Raw genomic sequence first — 15,580 nt, forward strand, 5'->3', positions numbered from 1 at the left:
TAAAGCTGCACCTAGGTGGCTCAGTCAGGCGTCAGACTCTTGACTTCTGCTCAGGCCATGAGATCGAGTCCCACTTCAGGCTCTGCACTTGGCGGGGAGTCTGCTTGAGATTCTCTCTCTCCTTCTCCCTCTGCCCCTCCCCCACCATGCACTTGCTCTCTCTTTTTCAAATAATAAATAAATAAATCTTTTTTAAAAAAATCTATGTGATAGTAATACAGTGATAGACAAATACACCCAGAATGTGAACCCAGAAATTTGATCTAATAAAGTTAATAAGAAAATGGATGGACTATTTAATAAATTATACCAGGCCAACTGGTTGGCCACGAAACAAACGTATGTCCCAGCCTCACACTGTAGTGGACACGGGGGCCCTGACACATCCCTTGCACACTTCTGATGCAGACCTACAGAGGGGTCCACCTGCAAACACCTCTGAGACCCACGGGCTTCTACTCACCCTGCAGGAACAGCAGGCCGGAAGGGCAGGCTGAGTTAATGTCCCAGGAATGGTGCTCAGGAGGTGATCGGCAGAGCTAAAGGATGAACACCACCCCTTCTTTGCCCCTGAAGCAAGATAATTTTCTCCCCGAGGTCCCCAGTGGGACTGAGTCTCATTTGTCCTCAGTGGTACCTGGTCATCTGCATGCACTTCCTTGCCCTTCCCCTCCCTTCCCCTCTCCCCTGCTGGCACCCAAATCTTGGTCTCAAGTCAGCTCCTGGAGGAACCAAACCTAATATAACACGATACCAAAAAAAAGAGACAAAATCCATTTGGAGTCTCAAATATGAAAAGATGAAAAGCAAAGTTTTAAAACATTTGTAAGAAGAAAATGTAGGAGAACCTGTTTATGATCTCTGCATAGGGGAAGCATTTCTTAAACAAGATGCGAAAAACACATCCTTAAAAGAAAAGATTAATAAATGGGATGACAGTAGAATGCGGTGTTTCAGTTCAACAAAAGACTCCACAAAGTGAAAAACCAACTATAGATTAGGAAAAGATATTTGAATGGTACTAAAGGATCATGACTGGAAGATGTATGAACATCCTAGAAAGAACAAAAATAAGACAAAATGAGAAAATGAACTAAGGACAGAAATTGGACATCCATAAAATAAAAAATGCAAATGGCCAAGAAACATAAAAAATATGTCTTACCTCAATAATGCTTAAGGAAATGCAAAGTAAAGCAATGAGATCATCATATTTAATCTACCAGATTGGCACCGTTTCAGAAGATGTGAACGGCGTGGGTGAAGGGCATGCTCAGACACCTGCAGCAAACAGGAATCAAAACCTTTTGGGAGAACAATTTGGTGACATCCAAAAATGTGTGAAATGCTTATACCCTATGACCCAGCCATCCCACTTTTAGAAATGTATCCTACAGAAATAATAGCAAGAGTGTATAAAAAAAATGTTAAAGGGCATGTTTTTCTGCATTGCTAGTAAATAGAAAAATCACAAAGAAAACCTAAATGTCTCTCCATAAGGAATTTTAAAATAAATGAAACTATACAACTCAGTCATTACAAGTAAGGGGCAAAGTGTGCTGTATCCGTACAATGCAATATTATTCAGCCTTAAAAAACAGAAAAGACATTCTGACACATTGATGAACCTGAAAGATGTTATGCCCAATGAAATAAGCCCGTCGCGATAGGACAAACACTGAGTCCTCAGACAGGAGGTCCATAGAGTCGCCAGGTGCATAGAGACACAAAGTAGGATGGTGGTTGCCGGGGTCTGAGGGGAAGGGGGAATGGGAGTTCGTGTTTCAAGGGGACATAGTCTTAGTACGGGACAGTGAGAATGTTCTGGAGGTGGATGGAGGTGATGGTTGCATAACAGTGTGAATGTACGGCATGCCAGTCAAGGGCACTTAAAATAGTTAAGATGGTGTGCATATGTTCTCTACATAACATACATATGTGTTACGTATATTTTACCACCTTTTTCTAAAAAAAAGATTTTATTTAATTATTTGAGAGAGAGAGAGCGTGCACGCATGGGCAGGGGGAGGGGCAGAGGGAGAGGGAGAAGCAGGCTCCCCACTGAGCAGGGAGCCCGATGTGGGGCTCAGTCCCAGGACTCGATCCCAGGACCCTGGGATCATGACCTGAGCCAAAGGCAGTCGCCTCACTGACTGAGCCACCCAGGCGCCCCAAAGCCTAGCGTTTAAAAAGAGGTGAATCATTTAGCGTGGGGTCGTGGTCATGAGACAGAAAGTCGGCGCTATGTTCCTGGGGGTGGAGGAGAGAGAGGCCGTCACGGAAACTGCACGAGGATGTCAGGAAGGAAATCAGTACCCCATGTGGCCGGCGTGGCCGGCACTGAGAGCAGGCCGTGGGAGTGCAATCTCTGGACCCCTTCTCCCCGCCCTGAGACAAACACCCCCCGGGGCGCCGTGGCTCTCAGACAGTATCGGCGCCCCACTTCCAGATCCAACCGCCCCCAGCTTCGGTCACTACAATGGCTGGGACGAGGTAATACCCCAATTCTCTGTTCCATCTAAGGCCGAGGCTTGGCCCTGCTGCAGTCGGGAAGCTGGCGGTGGTGGGGGTGTGTCTGTGTGTCTGTCTGTGTGTGTCTGTGTGTCTGTGTGTGTCTGCATGTGGTGGGGGGAGAGGAGCTTCTTATTTTTCACATATTGTTTTTTAAATTAAGGCAAAATTCACAGAACAGGAAATTAACTGTTGTGAAGTGTATGCTTCGGGGCATTCGGTGTGTCACAATATGCAAACACCCCTCTGGTTCTAAACGCTGTCACCACCCCGGAGGAAACACTGTGCCCATTAAGAGTGAGGCCTGTATTAGAAAACGCATCATTTCTCAGGGAACAAGCTACCGCCGAAGCTCAAAGGGAGTGGAGCCGGGGGGGGGGGGGGGGGCAGAGCAGCGGGGTGCTGGGTGTGGGCTCGGTGTGGGCGGAGGGGCAGCCGTGCTCTGACCCAGGATTGCTCGCTGCACTGCAGGGTCAGCCCCAGCCCGAGGCCGGCTCCTGTCACCCCTTGTCTAGCAGCGTGGGCTGCAGCCTGCGGCCAAGGAGGGAGGCGGTGTGACCTCCCAGGAAGGCAGCTCCATCAGCGGGGGTCAGTTGTGCAGAAAAGAAGGGACATGCTGAGCCGCTCTGGCCACAGCCGAGGTCCGGGCCGCGCTGGCTGGAAGGTGACCAGGACGGGCATCACCAGCCTCCACCACAGGCCACCCCTCGAGACACTCAGGCTCCTGCTTCCTGCATCAGGTCGCCTCCCCGGGGCTCTGCCTCTCTTGTGCAGTTGTCACAACTCCTGGGGAAACTCCAAGGGGTGGGTGAGCGGGGAAAACCGAGGCCCCAGCACTGCACTTGACCCTGAGGTCTTCAATGACACTGCCACCCTCCCCCACTTCTTCCCTGGGGCTGGGGGCCTCGCTTGGGGGGGGCGCCCCAGACTCCCATCCCCTCCGGCCATGGTAGCTGTCTGTGCCACACATATCCCCTTCCTCGTCCCCATGTCCTGTCCCCACGACACAGCAGTGTCCCTGCTCCTTGTAAAGACTGGGCTCTCTCCCCACTGCCCGAGGGGGGGCTCCTTCTGCACCTGCGGCGCTAGGGCATGGGGCCCAGACGGACAGGCTACTGCAGTGCTAAGTTTAGTGGGACCCTTACTGTGGCCCTGTGGAAACACACACACACGCATGCATGCACACACACTCACACACACTCACATCTGGAACCAGGACCTCTAGACACACAAAGCCTGAAGGACGTGGGGACCCAAGGCACAAATTCCCTAAGTGGGTCACCGGTGTTGGTGTGAGTAGAGCCACTCCCACGGCCGCCCCGAGCCTTCCAGGATGGACACAGCCTCGCCGGGCGGCGTAGATCGTGGAACCATCTCACCTTGAAAGATCCGTACGGGGCTGTCCCCCTGCTCTCCCCAGGTCCCGATTCTGGACAAGGCGGTCTGAGTAGGAGCAGCGGATCCATGATCCCGGGCCTGCTGCCGTCCTTCCTTTCCCATAAAGTGAATCCATCGGTCATGGGTGGTGTTATGCATGCTCTCAAGCCGGTGACTCAGCCACCCCTTGAGCCCGTGGACCAAGGTGCTGGCCCTGGCCCTGAAAGTAAGGAATGCAAGCCCCCTGCCCCGGAACCAAGTGCATGGACCTCGGTCAATCACTGTCCTTTGCAGGATGAAATCAATTTGCCACCAAGTGGCCGGCTCATCACCTCGAGGGGATGGGTCCATCCTGGGAGCTCAGAGCCCACCTCACTTGCTGGCAGGCCAGACGCTCAGAGGTGGCAGTAAGTGGCAGCTTCAGTGAGTAGGGGTACGCTGTCCTGGGCCCAGGTCTGGCCTCCAGCTGTGCCACCATAACTGCTCCTCTTCACGAGCCTGTGGCCCGAGCATTGTGCCAGCCAAGGACAACGGCTGGCCGGGCCACCTCGTCCACTCGCTTGTTTGGTGTCTCAGCCGCACCAGACGCTCTCTGGTGCTAATGTGAGACCAAGAGCTTCCCGCTTTGTGCCCTCCCCCAGGCCCCCTTATTCCCAATCCTCCCACCCTGCTCTTTGCAGACTCCACCAAGCAGTCCTGCCACTGTCCACAAGCCCGTGCGCATCCTGAGTCCACACAGTATTGACGGCTAGCCCCCTGCCCGAAGCCCTGCCCGCTGTCTCGTGGGCCCACCCCGACAGCTCACACCAATGGGTCCAGCTGACCCCTGCACAAGCTGACCTCAGCCTTTTCTCTCCTCGCGGCTGGCCACAGGTGTGAGCTGCCCCCAAGGTGTGAGCTGCCCCCAAGGTGTGAGCTGCAAGGGGCTTCTGTGTAACAGCAGTTGGTGACATGGGAATCGGGGCCACCTGTCCTTTGGGCTTGTGTGAGCCCAGGCCCTGATGGGCTGCTTCCATCTTACGACAGAGGCCTTGGCCCTGTGTTCAGCGAGTGATTCATCAGCTCATGATGAAGCGTTGCGGCCACTTGGTCACCGGATGTCCCCTGCTCAGATGCTCAGTTTCTACCAGGGCCCGGGGCACGTCAGGAGCCCTTCTCCACTACAGATAGCATGGACTTGTTCCAGCCCCTCCAGATCCTCATGGTGGCTTTCCTGTGGGAGCTCTCCACTTAGCAACCTTCTCTGCTAGCGACACCTTGAGTGCCATCGGGTCTGACGGGTCACATGCCGCAGACCTCACTGCAGCTCCAAATCTGCAGCCTTCCTTGTCACCTCGTCAATGGGCCAAAGCAGTATTCCCTAGCGCTGACATGCTGCCCCTAAACCCAAAGGCTCACTAGGAGTTGTGCTTCTTTCTGATTGATGAAAGATACTCGGTGCAATGAGCCACCCTTTGCTTTGGAGCAGATGACCTGACATGCCCAGACCTCCCTCCAACCTCTAGAGCACACATATTCTACCAAAGCTTCCAACACACCTACCACATCTTGCTCATCGGGTCTAATTAACATGCTGTTGCCGACACAGCGGACTGACATGGCCGACCGTAGGCTGTCCAGAAGGGCGGGGTCCCATTGAACTGTACTGTGATGGACAGCAGGAAAATTCCCACAGCTCTGGGGTAAGGTCATGAATGCATATGTTGGCTAGATCAATAGCCACATCCCATATGGACAAGATGATGTTAACTAGCTCTGACAGCAATGTTACATCCTCCACAGAAGCTGCACTGGGGGCCACTACTTGGTTGAGTCTCTGGTTAGCCACTGTCATCTGCCATGATCCTTCTGGTTTCTGCAGGGGCCAGACTGGTGCACTCAACAGGGATGTGATAAAGACCCTTCCTCCTGCATCTTCTAAGTCTCTAAAGATGGCGCCAACCTCTATTATTCCTCCAGAAACGCAATATTGATTTCGATGTGTTCACTTAGCTGGTATGGGGCCGGGGGAAGAGGACCTAGGAGGGCTGTCTAGGGAGTTCCACTGGCCATTGCTAATACAATAGCTCAAGCTCTGTAGCTAAAGGAACAGACATAAAGGTTCTACTAACTGCTAACTGCTAAGTATTTCATTTACACGTTCAGGGACTGGGGAAATGACCACCAGGGGGCTCTCTGGATACAACAGGCCCATTGTGGGATGGACTTCAGCCAGGAATCCCTGTATGACCAGGTTCCCCCCGCACCGCCCACCGCACTCTTCTCTACCACTACATCATGGCCCCCAGGTACCGGGGCATCAATGTCAATTTGGACCCTACATCCAACAGCCTTCGAATGATCTGGGTAGCCTGTTGAAGCAGCCCTGAGGACGTGCCACTCAGCTCACCCTTCAAGAGAGAACCTGCCAAGGGGTGCCTGGCTGGCTCAGTCAGAAAAGCGTGCAACTCTTGGGCGCCTGGGTGGCTCAGTTGGTTAAGCGACTGCCTTCGGCTCAGGTCATGATCCTGGAGTCCCGGGATCGAGTCCCACATTGGGCTCCCTGCTCAGCAGGAAGTCTGCTTCTCCCTCTGACCCTCTTCCCTCTCGTGCTCTCTCTCTCTCATTCTCTCTCTCAAATAAATAAATAAAATCTTTAAAAAAAAAAAGAAAAGCGTGCAACTCTTGATCTTGTGGTTGTGAGTTCGATCCCCACAGTGGTGTAGAGATTACCAAAAAAAATAAATAAATAAATTTTAAAAAGAGAGAGAGAGAGAGAAACTGCCAGAAGGCAGTCAGCTCCCAGCCTCCACAATGGGGCCACCAGGTTGGAGCCAAGGCCATGCACTCCCCCTGGCCACTCCCAGTCAATGACTACACACAGCAGGAACCATAGGGCCTGGCATTCTCTTCATAGTGTGGGACTCTTCTAAAGGGCAACCTTTGGGTTCTGACTCCCTCGGAGCCACACTGCAGGTGGACTTCTTCCCTGCAATCCTCCTTCCTTCGTCATCTCCTTTCACAGGTACCAGTTGGTTTTTCCAAGCCACTCCCGCTCCCTCCCTGGGCCTTTCACAGGTGATGCCCCTACAAATCTCTTGCCCCTCTCACTTCATCTGTTCACTCCCAGAGGACCAGAACTGACACACACCCTTGCCCCAAGGATCGTTACTAGTCTGAATGGCTGGAGCTTTCTGTTATGGGTTGAATTGCATCCCCCTCAAAATATGTTGAAGTTCTAGCCCCCCACCCCAGTACCTGTGACTGTGACCTCATCTGCAAAAAGGTCTTGGTAGATGATCAAGATAAATTGAGGTCATTAGGGTGGCCCTAATCCCATTATGACTGTGTCCTGATAAAAAGAAGAAACTTGGACACAGAGACACACACACAGGGAGAAGGCCACGTGAAGCTGCAGGCAGAGATCAGGGTGATGCTTCCACAAGCCCAGGACTGCCATAGATTGCCGGCCAACCCCCAGAAGCTGGGGGAGAGGCCTGGACCAGATTCTCCCTCACGTCATTCGAAGGAAACCAACCCTGCCAACCCCTTGATTTCTGACTTCTGGCCTCCAGAACTACTAGACAATAAATTTTTGTTGTTTAAGCTGCCCCATTTGTGATATTCTGTTGCAGCAGCCCTAGCAAACTCATATAGTGCCTTTGGGAAAAGACTGGAAAAAATCACCCTCTATGTGCTTGCCATGATATCTCAGGGTCCCTCTTTATGGGACATACCCTTCCTTTAGTTGATGGATTCTGAGCTTAAGAACTTGTTCAAGTTTGGATAAAGGATCATTACCTTCCATTGAGGCAACTGACCTCCACCCCCTTCTAATTCATTCTTGATCACTTTTTCTTTTCTTTTTTTTTAGAGAGCGAGCAAGAAAGAGTGCACACCAGGGTTGGGGGGACGGACAGAGGGAGAGGATCCCAAGCAGGCTTCGTGCCCAGCGTAGAGCCCGATGTGGGGCTTGACCTCACGACACCGAGATCATGACCTGAGCTTTAACCCACTGAGCCACCCAGGCACCCCAACTTTTTTTTAAGATTCTATTTTTTTTAAGTTTTCTCTACATCCAGCATGGGGCTCAAACTTACAACCCTGAGATCAGAGTCACATGCTCTACCCACGGAGCCAGCCAAGCGTCCCATTCTTTATCACTTTTGATTATATACATTAAACAGTAGCCTCACTGGCTGCCCATGCATCTTGCCCCCGGAAATGTCATGTACTCAGTCATCTCCATAGGTCCTTGCAGGTCAAGGTCCCTGGCTGCCATCCCGACCTTGCTGTCCTTTCTGGTAATTGTATCCACCTTCTTGTGACAGTTAAGGGCTGGCGTGACGGGATCCTTTCATCCCCATGGCTACTAATTCAGTTCCATAGCAGCATCTCCACTAGCAGCCCCAGGCTACAGAGGACAGCGCCCCCTGGGTTTCTCAATGATGCTGGTGTCTCCTCCCCATCCCTTCCTTACCACCTTCATAAAGAAGTGCGCTTGCCCAAGGAACTTAGTCAGCCACTGGGTTTTCCAGTCTACAATAGAAGACCCAACCTCGCTTGCCCACTTCTCTGAGCCTCTGCACACCTTCCTCCGTGGTCTGCCACAGCTGTTCAGCACCTGCTTCCTTGAATGGGCACCATCACGACTCCCAGTGTTCTGAGAACCATCTCTCAAGAGCCTTTCCAGGGGTCATATCTGAGAGAGCCTTTCCATACTGTTGAATTCTTCAATATTCTGCTATATTCAGCTTCCCTTGACCTGGCACCTTCAGAGTCCACTCCGGGGAATGTTCTCCCGGTCTCTGCCCGTCCCTGTAGGCTTATTCCTGTAACATTCCTCTTGTCCCAGGCAAAACACTCCCCTGGTCAGGTCACGCTGAGATGTGATTGCACTTTGGGGTCTGGTGGCCAAGAGAGGAGGTGGAAGCAGATCCTGAAGAGGGTAAGCCTTGTCTGGAAGGGGCACTTATGCGAGGTTTCTGTATGGTCTTTAAACAAGACGGAGACTTCTATCTTCCAACAGGATGAGGGGGTCACTTTAGCAGTCCAGAGAGTACAGGAGGTCCGGGGTTCAAGGCTGTCAAGTACAATCTCCCTGATAGCTCCATCTCAGGACTCAGGTCCCCACCCCACCCCCCTGGGGCCATGATTTTGGAGGAGAGATGTCCCCAGGCTGGGAATTCAACCTTCTCTGAAGTTCTGTTACAGTTAAGTCCTGAGCCTGTCTCCAGCTGTCTGCCCTCTGGCTGTAGTAAAGTTGCCTTAAATACTGCAAAGGAATCCTACTGATTTTGCTTTAAATTGTTGATCAATGTCCTGAGCTTGTCATTTTCTTTCCTCAAATCATCAGTTGTACCCAGCCACAGCCTCCCTGTTCCAAAGTCCTTAGAATTATTATTTTCCCCAGTGTTTCTCAAGCCCCAGGGATATTGCACAAGCCACAACATTCCCTGCCACCTGAGTCCTGTCCCAGGTGACCAAGGTAGAAGCTGAGCATCTGGGACCACCAGGGCTCCACTTCCCCCCAGGGGGGAGGGGAGGGGCCCTCAGCACAACTGAAAAGGAAGGCATCCAACTGCAAAATCCCATCCTTGATGTTTGCCTCCTAGGACCACTTTCAACACTACCTGCCTTCAGTTGTCTAGAAGCAGAGCCTGAGACACGGTTTTTCGGTTTTTTGGGAGCAGGGATTTGCCAGGGGGAGCTCCTTGGGACAAAAGTGAGGGAAGCAGGATAGGAAAGATGGGAAGGTGAGTAATGACACTATCTCAGACGAAGCCCAGCCTTGACCTGATGCACAAATTGAACCATAAACTTATCCCGGTCTGAGGCGAGGGAACAGCTTCTTACACCCTGAATCAGTTGGCCACGGGCTATGGGCTGTCCCCTGAACCTTCCAGGCATTGTGGCTCCATCAGCCCAGAACATTTCTCCAGAGAGGGCACACCAGCTGGGAGAGGGATCTGGTGGGGACACCACCAGTGGCTACTGGAACTGCAGCCCTCTCTTCTGCTACCTCAGGCCAAATCACCGGTCAATCACCATTTCATTGTCTCTGGTGAGAGTCAGTCACATGTCCAACGTGTACCCCAAGCTGCAGGAAACACAGACCAAGCTCCAAATTCCCACTTTGATAGGCTGGAGGGGGGTCATCTAGGAGTTCCAAGGTGGGTTCTCCATGACCAACTTTGCAAGGAAGAAGGATTTGCATGTCCTTGTTTGCTTAAAGCCTCCATCAAAGACAGCCAGCGAGTCTGAAGTTAACACCTTGCCGTCTTAGTGTGTGAGTTACATCTGATTCCAGCTTTCCACTCCTCTCCCCTGATCCTCTGCCCCAGGGCTTACCCACCCTCACGCCCCAAAATCAGCGGAAACAGAGGCCAGAGTTCCATCCCATCCCCCCAGCACCACCCAAAGCCAAGCCAGGAGGAACACAGCAGGAGAGTGCGCCACCTAGTGGACGCCAAGGGCAGCGGAATCTGCAAGTGGTTGACAGACGGGCGGGACAGCGACTCAGGGTGGGGTGGCCGGGGTGGCAAAGGACACAAAGGGAGGAGACTTGGGAAAGTGGGGGGACCAAAGCTCTTCGGTGGGACTGTCATGAACCCCACCCCAGCCTGCCTCTGCCTACCATAAGGGAGCATGTTGGCCCAATCAGGACACAATGTTGTCTCTGCCCCTCCCCTGACTCTTGGGAGAAATTCCTGAGCATTCCACAAAGAGTCACTTAAAATCTATATGGGTCTGATATTCACTTTATCCCAAGAAAACAGGTAAGAAAAAATTCAGAAAGGGGAGAGCCCTTTCCATAGTAGCCTGAGGGGCACGGACCCACTCCCTCAACATGGTCTCTCAGGCAGCAAAAAGGATGTGAGCTGCCTGGCAACCAGAGGTGGACATGGACGGTCAATACTCCAACCTTCCCCTCTCCAGCCACCCCTCGAGAGGCAGAGAGGAGTCCACCTCCACACGGGTAACGCGCCTCCGCTGTGTGTAGATATACGCCCTTGTCAGTGCATTAAAGGTGCGGAAAAAACTGTCCCCAACTGTTAGTAGAAGTTCTCATGGGGAGGGGAGTGGTGTTGAAGGGGCCGAAGACAGAGTTTTCACTTCTTAATTTACACGCTTCCCCAAAAATGTGGTGGGATCATGGGATTTTACTTCCAGTTTTGACCTCTTTTTGTATTTTTCAAGTTAAATAGCATGCGTATCATAAAGGCGGAAGGTGTGGTGGTTGCCCAGGGCTGGGGGGGAAGGGAGGATGGGAGGTTAGTGTTTAATGGGGACAGAGTTTCTGTTTTACCAGCTGAACAGTCATGGCAATGGACGGTGGGGATGGCTGCCCAGCACCGGGCAGGGAGTTAACACCTCTGGACACCTAAAAGTGGTTAAAAAGGTGAATTTTGTTGTGTGTATTTTACCACCACGAAAGAAAGAAAGAAAGAAAGAAAGAAAGAAAGAAAGAAAGAAAGAAAGAGAGAGAGAGAGAGAGAAAGAAAGAAAGAGAGAAAGAAAGAAAGCCAGAAAGAAAAGAAGAAAAGGAATTGGCAACAAATTCGACCAAGACACACCCCTGCTCTTTGTTCACGTACCGTCTACGACTGTTTCCACCCTACTTTTTACAACAGCAGATTTGAGGAATTATGACAGAAACCATGTGGCCCACAAAGCTTAAAATATTTACTGTCCAGCTTTTGACGGAAAAACTTTGCCAACGCCTGCTCTAGATCCAGCTACCAAATTACAAGAAATACGGGGAAGAGAGGAACTTGTCCAGTAACACCAAGGTCATGCGACCAGCAAAGTCCAGACTACAGGAAACTATAGGACAAAGCGCCCCTGTCTTCAAAATGTAATTTACAACAACAAAAATGGAATGCACCTAAAGATTTTAAAGGGCTGGGCAGATCATACAAGTGTGGATGATAAGAAAAGAAAAGCTCAAAATAAAAACTTGGAAGAAAAAAAAATTTTAAAAAACTCATTTTCCATGGTAGCAAGTGGAGAGATATATCTAAAACTGAAAACTGAGAATTAAGGTATAAACAGTTTCATTTAGACATGGAAATTTTTAAAAAGAGGAAACATATATTAAAAGCTGAATGTGGTTGCCTCCTCAGAGGGGGTTTCAAGAATCAGGGAAATGGAGTAGAGTACTGATTTCTTTAAACCTAGTGGTAGTATTTGGCTTTTTAAGCTCTGTATATGTTTAAGCATAAAATATTTAAATATAAATGTTTGACTGAAATAACTTAAAATTTTTAAAAATTTAATACATGGGTGAATGTTTTTACAATCTTGGATTATGGAAGGCCTTTATAACATGACCTAAAAATCAGAAACAACTAAGGAAAGGGTCAATCTGTCTGGTGGCCTAAGGATCCAAAACTTTTGGGGCCACTGGCTGGCTCAGTCTGTAGAGCATGTGACTCTCGACGTCAGGGTTGTGAGTTCAAGCCCCATATTGGGCATGGAGCCTACTTAAAAAATAAATAAATAAAAATCCAAAAATTTTTTTTAAAGATTTTATTTATTTATTTGAGAAAGAGAGAGAAAATGAACAGGGGGGAGGGACAGAGGGAGAGAGAGAAGCAGACTCCCCACTGAGCAGGGAGCCCAACACAGGGCTCGATCCTAGGACCCTGAGATCATGACCTGAGTCCAAGGCAGACACTTAATCGACTGAGCCACCCAGGCGCCCCAATCCAAAACTTCTTTACAAGAAAAGCTATTGTACATATAAGGTTGCAAGACAAATAACAACTGGACAAAGGATATGTAACAGACAATACAGACAAAAGGTTACTATCACAGTTCTGTTCTTGTTCCAAGCAACAGAAACTGACCTTTTAAGTCGGTTTAAGTTTAAGTCAGTTAAGTCATTTAAGATGCCCATGCTGGGTGTCAGGGACTGCCACTGTTTTCTCCCTCTCCAGAATAAAGTCCACGCAGTTCTTGCTACCTCTGATCATTAGCTTCCAGATGCTCTGAGGCAAGAACATCTGAATGGCAGAGCCTCGGTCACAGACCTGCATGCTAGCTGCAAGGGAGGCTGGAAACCAAGCCCCACTTCCGTAGCAGAAATCAGGGGATACGTCCAAGGGAGGAAGGGAATTCAGATGCTGGGTGGGCATAAATAACCACAGACATGCATTACAATCCCTAATACGTTGAAAGCACTTATAATTCATTAATAAAAGACAAAAACCTTGATAGAAAAATAGGCAAAGGACATAAAGGGGCAATTGACAAAACAAGTGAAATGAGCCAGCAAGTATATAAAAAGCTGTTTAGCCGCACCAATATGGCAGCCACTGGTGGTGGCCTACTGCAAATCAATTCCCAACCTCTTCCTTGCTGGCAAAACCCTGATGTTGTTTAGAGCTCAAGTCCACCTGCAAACAAGTCAGGGGATGGCATGCAGTCCAGCTCTGGTCAATGAGCTGTGCAAACAGGTCTGCGGGGGGGGGGGGGGGGGGAGGCTTCCAGGAAAGATTTCTGTATTAGTCATCAGCTGCTAGCTGCGTAACAAACATCCTCCACATCTCTATAGCTAACACCACAAAAGTTTCTCTCTTGCTCATGCAAAGCCTCACATAGGTATTCCTGGTTGGGAGCTCCTCCCGAGCAGTTCTCCAGGCAATGACTCAGAAACCAAAGACCCTTCCAGTGTGTTCTCTGCCTCAAGATATGATCCCCCCACCCCATCCCCTTGGATCACTGCAGTTGGTGCCTTCTGCTCACATTCCACCAGAGAGAACAGATCACATGGTCATATGGACAAACAGCTGCAGGGGAAGCTGGGAACTGTAGCTTAGTTATGTGCCCAGAAGAAAATGAGCCAGATTTAATGAACACCAACCACTATCCTTGCCACAATTCCACCTCTGGTCACCACACATCCATTCGGCTCTTCCTCCTACAGAGAAGACTCCCCTCATTGGGCCCTGATCCTCCTTTCGTAGCAAAACCCCCTTCTCATTGCTCTCAATGGCCTGAGGGTCCTTTTGCATTAACCTCCTTGCCCACATCTGAAGTGGGTATCGTAGGTAAGACCGACTTGGGGTCTGAGGGGCTTTTGCCCCTGGCTCTCTGTTCCCCCCAGAAGACCTACAGAGTACATGGTGCCCTCGGAGGAGTGCCCGGTCCCAGTTTGGCCGGGGGGGGGCCACCAACCCTCACTCTACCCACAAGACTCGCTGCTGGGTCTACACAGCTCGAGGGAGCTGATGCTTTGGGGCAAGCAGAGAAAAATGCCAACCCCAGAGGGACCGAAGCTTTGTCTCCTCTCAGGAGCTGAAGGGACAAGGCCTCAGTGATTTGATGAGCACTGTAGGGGGTGGGGTGGGGTGGGCACACAGTGCACAAGCAAGGCTTTCAAGAATTCCAAACACAGACATATGCAGGACTTCCAGAATTAAAATTTAATAGAGGAAGCGAAAAAAAGAAAGGTCCTTTGAGAACAAAAGCCTCATTCTGGAAGATTGATGGAGGGGCTCGCTCTCCACATAAAACCAAAATACAAAGAAATGAAAGCATGAATAAAAAGATAAGAGGCTGCGAAATCAGATTCAGGACCCCAAATGGTTGGTAATAAGGTTTCTAGAAGGAGGAAAATGAACAAAAGGAGATGTGGTGGTTTAAGAAGTGAGTGGAAGAGAGACAAGAACCTTGAGATTTGGAAAGGGCCCCGGGCAGAAGTGATAAAGAACACCCACCTCTTAGCAGCCCCGTGAGGAGTCTGAGCTCCGCAGATGAGAGACGGGCTCTTTGGAGCTTCCAAAGAGAAAGACCCCTGACAGGCAGAGAGGCCGACTTCTCATTTGCATCCCTGGAAGTGAGAGGGGAAGGAACCCATTTACGAACTGATGAGGGAAGGCAGGCAAGGACAAAAAAGACTCCTTTGGAGTAACAAGGAAAACAGACCAGAGCTCTGACAAGTTGAAAATCAAATCTGACAAAAGTCTTACAAGAGCAGAAGACAGAGTGGGAGACACAGCAGAGAGCCGTAAAGCCTGCTTAGTTACATTTCCAGGGCAGCTAAGGTGCCTGAAAAATACGGTATAATTATTTCAAAGGGATCGCTAAAAACCGGGAAACATCCTCTAAGAGAAAAGTTAATCATAAATAGCCTAAAAATGGAACTAAAATGTCTAAATGACATCAGCAAAACTCAGGACTTGAGTTGGGGGCAGCGGCAAGGGAGTGAGAGAGGGGAAGTGTTCTAGGGTTCTCTTTTTGCCGGGGTGGGGGCAGGGTGGGCAAGAAAAATGTCAGGGGCTTGCGTATTTGTAACACTTAACTTGGATATGGTAAGAGGGAATCAGAGGTTTAAATAAAGTTATTTAGGGCTAGAAATTAGCCACCGGGAGAATCCAGGAGCCAGGTGGAACTTCTAAATTGGGAGCAGACCGGGTGGGGGAGGCCAGCAATAAAATGAAGTTGTTCAAGCCCGTGAAAGTGAAGAAAGGCAAAACAACAACAAAGGGAAATAATTGGAAAAGCCGTAGCATTCTACCCCCTTGCAGAGCACCTTGCTGTTTGCCAGAAGGTGGAAAACAAAACACATTTCCCAGACGCAGCCTGTGACCTTGCATCCACCAATCAGCCACACCTGAGGAACACTCAAGGGCAAAAGGGGGGCGAGCCCAGCTTCTGCTTTCAGGCAAAAGTGGTGGTGAGGGGTGGGGCTGAGTTCCCCAGGGCA

This window comes from Eumetopias jubatus, unplaced genomic scaffold (assembly GCF_037043125.1).
Source record: "Eumetopias jubatus isolate StellerSeaLion01/CBP00866 unplaced genomic scaffold, mEumJub1_p1.0 scaffold_13, whole genome shotgun sequence".
Lineage (NCBI taxonomy): Eukaryota > Metazoa > Chordata > Mammalia > Carnivora > Otariidae > Eumetopias > Eumetopias jubatus.